The following is a 7166-nucleotide window of genomic DNA, read 5'->3' on the forward strand; positions in this document are numbered from 1 at the left end:
GGTAGTCTGCTGACGAAATCATCAAGGTCAATTTCGAAACCTTGAGCCCTGAGGTCTTCAACATAGCATCTGATGGCGTCAGGATTGTCCGCTTGAGTCCACAGAGGGTAGTCATTCAGAGGCATTCTTCTTCCTCTGATCTCAGAAGATGTGTCTTCATGAGCAGGAGCAATCTTCTTCTGGACCAAACCCATCTTCTTCAGAGAGTTGGCAGTGAAGACATCGCTGACAATTGTGCTCAAATCCTCTGTGCAACCAGCATTGATCAAATCTTGCACCAAGTTGCTTTCAATGAGAAAGTCTGAGAGCAGCCTCCCAAAAGGGATATATTTGATTGCAGACTTGATGGAGGCGGTGGTGCGAGACTTCCGGATGCATTCCTTTAAGTAGGAGAACAGGAAGTAGGGAAGGCAGATCTTCTCCTTGTCTTGAATGAAGAACAGCATCGCCTTCTGGTTGAAGTTGATGTAATTTGGGGAACTGCCCTTCGGTCTCTGATTGATGCAGTTGAGCAGGATCTTGTGCCAGATTCTGAGTTTGGGGTGAAGATCCATCACTTTGTAACTCGTCTTGCCCGGATTGAAAGTGGTGTACAGGGCCTGGTTGACTTTGTCTTTGGTGCTGGGTTTCAGCTTCGATTCCGTCAGTTGGAACCGATACCCATAAGCAGTTTCTGCTCCTAGCAGATTCACGAATGACTTTTCAGTGATGATGATCTTCCTGCCAAGAATGTGAGAGACCACTTGAGTATCATCGCAGTCTGCGTGCTTCCAGAATTCTTTTACCAGTTTCTCATACACCGGTCCTCGAAGTCGATTGAAGTAGTTTCCCCAACCTTGAGCTTGGACTTCAGGACGAAGATCAAACCCATTTGCAGCCAAGTTATCGAGGTTGAATCTCCATTCTGCCAGGACTTGGAGTTCCTCAGGAGGAAATACGCAGTGAATGGCACAGCCCCGTTCTGCAATAGGAACAATCTGCTCTTGAGCTTGAACTTGTTCTTGTGCCGGGTTCTCAGAGCCCCTTTGACCCGTTGCCAAACCGACTACCATGTGAGGGAACTGAGGTGCATCTGCAGCAGATCTTCTGGTTTGTCTCACCATTTTGAAGAGGTTGAAGGTTTGAGGTAGAAGATGAAGTTTGAAGGATGAAGAGAGATCGAGAGAGAAATCAAGAAAGAGGCGGTTTTGAAAAGCAGAGAGTGCGAGAGTGAAAACCGGAAGTGAACGAGAACGTGTGTGTATAGTGGGTTTTATCAAATAACCGTTGTTGATTCAAAAAGCACTTTAAGATCAACGGTTGAAAATTAAAGATAGATAGTAACAGTAAAATACACAATCACACACAGGAGATAAGCATATCTACACGCAATCATAACAGACTGTCACACGGGCACAAGGAATTATGCTTCAGAAATTCTGACACACGTGTTGTTGTCTCAGCTTCAGAGTCAGTACCAGTGGGCACACACACTCTGATTGAGTTACCTTCTGGACTAGACATCTTCTGATCAAGAAGTATCATAGTCAGAGGTTCTGATCCATCTTCACTCTGGACAAAAGTCCATGTTTAGATTTTTCAGAATAAAATTAAATCTATCCTCTGCTAAGGGCTTTGTAAAGATATCTGCCCATTGATGGTCAGTATCAACAAACTTCAGAAGAAGTACGCCCTTCTGCACATAATCTCTAATGAAGTGATACTTTACCTCAATGTGCTTTGCCCTTGAATGCAAGATAGGATTCTTGCTCAACGAGATTGCAGCAGTGTTATCACAATAAATTGGGATATTGCTCTCAAGGATCTGATAATCCTCCAGCTGATGTTTCATCCAGAGCATCTGAGTGCTGCATATTGCTGCTGAGATATATTCTGCCTCTGCAGTTGATAGTGCAATGGTTGATTGCCTCTTGCTTGCCCATGAGACTAGATTGCTTCCCAGAAATTGACAATTTCCAGAAGTACTTTTTCTCTCTGTTCTATCTCCAGCATAATCAGCATCACAATAACCTGAAAGCTTATACTCTGATGTTTTCTTATACATCAAGCCAAGGTTAGTGGTGCCTTTCAGATACCTTAGGATCCTCTTAACAGCAGTTAAGTGGGTTTCCCTTGGATCTGATTGGAAGCGAGCACATAAGTGAACACTAAATAGTATGTCTGGCCTAGATGCAGTTAAGTATAGAAGTGAACCTATCATGCCACGATAGAGCTTCTGACATACTTTACCACTTTTATCTTCTTTCTCCAGAATGCATGTAGGATGCATTGGAGTCTTGGCCACTGTAGATTCCAGCATATTGAACTTCTTCAGAAGTTCTTTAGTGTACTTGCTCTGATGGATATATGTTCCTTCTGGTGTTTGATCAACTTGTATTCCCAGAAAGTACTTTAATTCTCCCATCATACTCATCTCAAATTCAGCCTGCATCATCTCAGAAAATTCTTTGCATAGAGATTGATTAGCAGAACCAAATATAATATCATCAACATAAATTTGCACAATTAAGATATCATCTTTATAAGTCTTGCAAAAAAGAGTTGTATCTACTTTACCCCTTACAAACTCAATCTCCAGAAGGAATGAGCTGAGTCTCTCATACCATGCTCTGGGAGCTTGCTTCAGACCGTAGAGTGATTTCTTCAATTTGAACACATGGTCTGGTTTCTTTTCATCTTCAAAACCTGGGGGTTGATGAACATAGACTTCCTCTGAGATATAACCATTTAGGAAGGCACTCTTTACGTCCATCTGATGTAGAACTATGTTGTGATTTACTGAGAAAGAGATCAACAGTCTGATTGCCTCCAGTCTTGCTACCGGAGCAAATGTTTCAGTGTAGTCTATTCCTTCCTGCTGGCTGTAGCCTTGAGCAACTAGCCTTGCCTTGTTTCTGACTACATCTCCTTTCTCATTCAGCTTGTTTCTGAATACCCACTTCGTTCCAATAACATGGACATTCTCAGGCTTCTTCACTAAGCTCCAAACATCGTTCTTGGAAAATTGATTCAATTCTTCTTCCATGGCCAGAATCCAATCCTTGTCCTGAAGAGCTTCATCTATGGACTTGGGTTCAATTAAGGACACCAATCCTTTCAGACTCAGCAAGGTCTCTTCAGAGGGTCTGAAGGCAGATCTGGTTCTGACTGGTTCATCTTTGTTGCCCAGAATCAATTCCTTAGGGTGAGCTGCAGTGATTCTGCTCTTCTTCAGAGTTTGTGAGTTAGAGGGACCAGCTTCTTCCTCTGGTTCATCTTCCTCTGGCTCAGCTTCCTCTGGAGCTTTGCCTTTGTCAGAAACATTAATGCTTAAATCTGCAAACTTTTCAACTAGCTTTGACTGGTCAGAGTCAAGCTTATCATCAAATCTAACATGAATAGATTCTTCAATAGTCTTAGCATCAGTATTATAAAATCTAAAACCTTTAGATCTATCAGAATAACCAAGTAATAGACACTTAGAAGACTTAGCATCAAATTTATGCAATCTATCCTTAGTATTGAGAACATAACAAACACAGCCAAAAGGATGAAAATAAGAAATGTTGGGTTTTATGTTCTTCCACAATTCATAAGGAGTCTTATTCAGAATTGGTCTCACAGAGATTCTGTTCTGAATGTAACATGCTGTATTTACTGCCTCTGCCCAAAAGTGCTTAGCCATGCCAGTTTCTTGGAGCATGGTTCTAGCCATCTCCTGAAGAGTTCTGTTCTTCCTCTCAACAACACCATTTTGTTGAGGAGTTCTGGGACAAGAGAAATCATGTGCAATTCCATAGGAATCAAACAGACTCTCAAACTTGTCATTCTCAAACTCTCCACCATGGTCACTTCTGACACGCACAATCCTACAAGCCTTCTCGTTTTGCACTTGAGCAATGAAGGTAGAGAACACAGCATGAGACTCATCCTTGCGGGTTAGAAACTTTACCCATGTCCAGCGGCTATAGTCATCAACGATAACCATCCCATATCTCTTGCCACCTATAGACTCAGTTTTCACTGGTCCAAACAGGTCGATATGCAGAAGTTCTAACGGTCTTGAGGTTGAGACAACATTCTTTGCCTTGAAAGGGACTTTTGTGAATTTGCCTTTCTGACATGCTTCACAAAGAGCGTCTGAAGCGAACTTCAGATTGGGTAAGCCCCTGACAAGATTTAGCTTGCTCAGCTGAGAAATCTTTCTCATACTGGCATGCCCTAACCGTCTATGCCATACCCACTGCTCTTCATTAACAGACAGAAGGCACTTCACATTCTGAGCCTCCAACTCAGATAATCTGATCTTATAAATGTTGTTCTTCCTCTTGCTGTTAAACAGAACAGAGCCATCGATCTGACTTACAGCCCGGCAGGACTTTTGATTGAATATAACATCATAACCCTTGTCAGCTAATTGACTTATAGACAATAAGTTATGTGTTAAGCCGTCTACCAATAAAACATTATCAATGCATGGACTACTATCTACACAAATAGTACCAGTACCAACAATTTTACCCTTTTCATTTCCTCCGAAGCCAACTTCGCCTCCAGGCTTAAGTTTCAGCTCTCGGAACATACGCTTTTCTCCCGTCATGTGACGCGAGCATCCACTGTCCAGATACCATGATTGGTGTTTCAGTGGAGCTATCAAGGATATCTGCAACATAGATAATCTTGTCCTTAGGTACCCACTCTCTGGGTCCTCTTTTGTTAGTTACCCCAGAGGTTCTGATCACCTTGGGTGTCTCAACATAATATTTTAAAGGAATATTTGCATGATATTTAGTCATAGAGAAAGATCCCTTTTTAAGAGGGTTTTTAGCAATTTTAGCAGGTACAGGATCAGGCAATATGGTACCAGAGGGAACAAAGCATTCATACAAGGATTTAGCTTTAGACACAGAAGGCTCATTTCTAATTGGTTTAGAATAGCCAATGCCATGCATTCCATTTCTGCTTACGCCATAGATCATTGAAGCCATTAAGCTTCTATCCACGCTTTTAGCTAGGAATCTTTGAAAAGACTTTTCATACTTAGATTCATTTCTACAATCAGAGGCATCACATGCAACAATTTCTTCTAACTTAGCAATCTGGTTCTTAAGCACAGAGTTAGAATTTACCAAAGCATGATTTTCATTTTTCAAATCAGAAATAATTTTCTCATGTTCAGAAGGAGTCTTGGAGACAGCAGATAAGTTCTTTTTCAACTTTTTATGCTTAGACAATAAAGAGTTATACTTATCCATGATATCAGACAAAGCATGTTTCAGTTCAGAGGTAGAGAAAGAAGCAAATACCTCATTTTCATCGTCTGAGTTAGGATCTCCTTCTGATTCTGAGTCAGAGTCAACAGCTTCCTTTGACTCTGCTTCCTTGTCTTTGACAATTGCCATGAGTCCTTGGACTTCACCATCAGAGTCAACATCCTCTGACTCTGATTCATCAAATGTCACCATCAGACTCTTCTTCGTCTTGAAGTGCTTCTTTGGCTTCTTGTCTTTCTTCAACTTTGGACAATCACTTTTGTAGTGCCCAGATTCTTTGCACTCAAAACATGTGACTTCCTTGATTGAAGACTTCTTCTGGCCTGAGGACTCATACTTTCCTTTTGCCTTTCCAGAGCCTTTGAACTTGCTCTGCCTGTGCTTCCAGATGCGGTTGAGTCTCTTGGAGATTAGAGTCAGCTCATCTTCATCAGAATCTTCTGATGCTTCTTCAGATTCTTCTTCTTCAGCTTGAAGAGCCTTTGACTTCTCAACCTTAGCCTTTTCAGATTTGGATTTCAAGGCTATGGACTTTTTCCTCAGATCTTGCATCTCTGAGCGCTTCAGCTCATGGCATTTCAAAATGCTGATGAGTTCTTCTAAACTCATATTCTCAACGTCTCTCGTGAGCTCTATTGAAGTCACCAAAGGCATCCAACTTTCAGGAAGACACCTGATGACCCTTATGACATGATCTTTTGTTGTGTAGCTCTTGTTGAGAGGTCGTATGCCAGCTACAAGCAATTGAAATCTGGAGAACATTTCTTCAATGGACTCATTTGGCTCCATGATGAAGGATTCATACTTTTGGATCAAAGACAATGCCTTTGATTCTTTGACTTTCTTGTTTCCTTCATGAGACATCTTCAGAGATTCAAAAATGCCTTTAGCAAACTCACGATCTGTAATCTTCTGATACTCCTCATAGGAAATAGCACTTAGAAGAATTGCTCTTGCTTTGTGATGTTGTGAGTACAGCTTCTTTTGATCTGCAGTCATCTCTGACCTTGGGATCTTCTTGCCATCTGCATCAACTGGACGCTCATAGCCTTCCACAATAATATCCCAGAGATCTGCATCGAAACCCAGAAAGAAACTTTCCAGTCTATCTTTCCAATATTCGAACCTTTGACCATCGAACATAGGAGGCTTTGCGTTGTAACCATCTCTTTGAGTTTCACTGGTGGTGGCAGCCATTGTTTTTCACACCGGCCCGGATCACTGAACACTGTTAGGTGTGGTAATCAGAACTTGCGCTCTGATACCAATTGAAGGTATGAAAAACGGTAGAAAGGGGGGGTTTGAATAACGTTTTCAGAACAAAACTTCCACCTTAAAGATTTTGACAAATCTTTCGAGAACTTAAGTGCTAAAGATAAGAGATAGAAAAGCACACAAGGATTTTATCCTGGTTCACTTGATAAATCACTCAAGCTACTCCAGTCCACCCGTTAAGGTGATTTCTTCCTTCTTAGAATGAAGGCAATCCACTAATCAGGTAAGAGTTACAACTGCACTTGAAACCTACAAGTGACTAACAATTACACTGACTTAGCTCACACTAAGATTCACTCTCTTAGTCTTCTCTAGGATCCGATCAACCTTGATCTCCTAAAGGAACTAAACAAATTGTTTATCAAAGAAATGTTTACAAGAGATTTGCTTCTAAAAAGCTAATAGTAAACACAATGAATTTCAGATGAAAGAAAGCTTAGAATATTTTGAATATGTCTTGCGCGTATGTATTGCTTCTAGCCGCTTCTTTCAATCTTCAGCCTCTATATATACTCCAAGGATTAGGGTTGAGCGTTGCATGGGAAATGCTACCGTTGGAGGGCAGTTCTGGAAAATCCAGCTTCTGCTGTGGCTGAGAACGTTAGGTAGGTCGTCAGGAAGGTACACTTGCTTTTGTAC

This window comes from Lotus japonicus, chromosome 2 (assembly GCF_012489685.1).
Source record: "Lotus japonicus ecotype B-129 chromosome 2, LjGifu_v1.2".
Lineage (NCBI taxonomy): Eukaryota > Viridiplantae > Streptophyta > Magnoliopsida > Fabales > Fabaceae > Lotus > Lotus japonicus.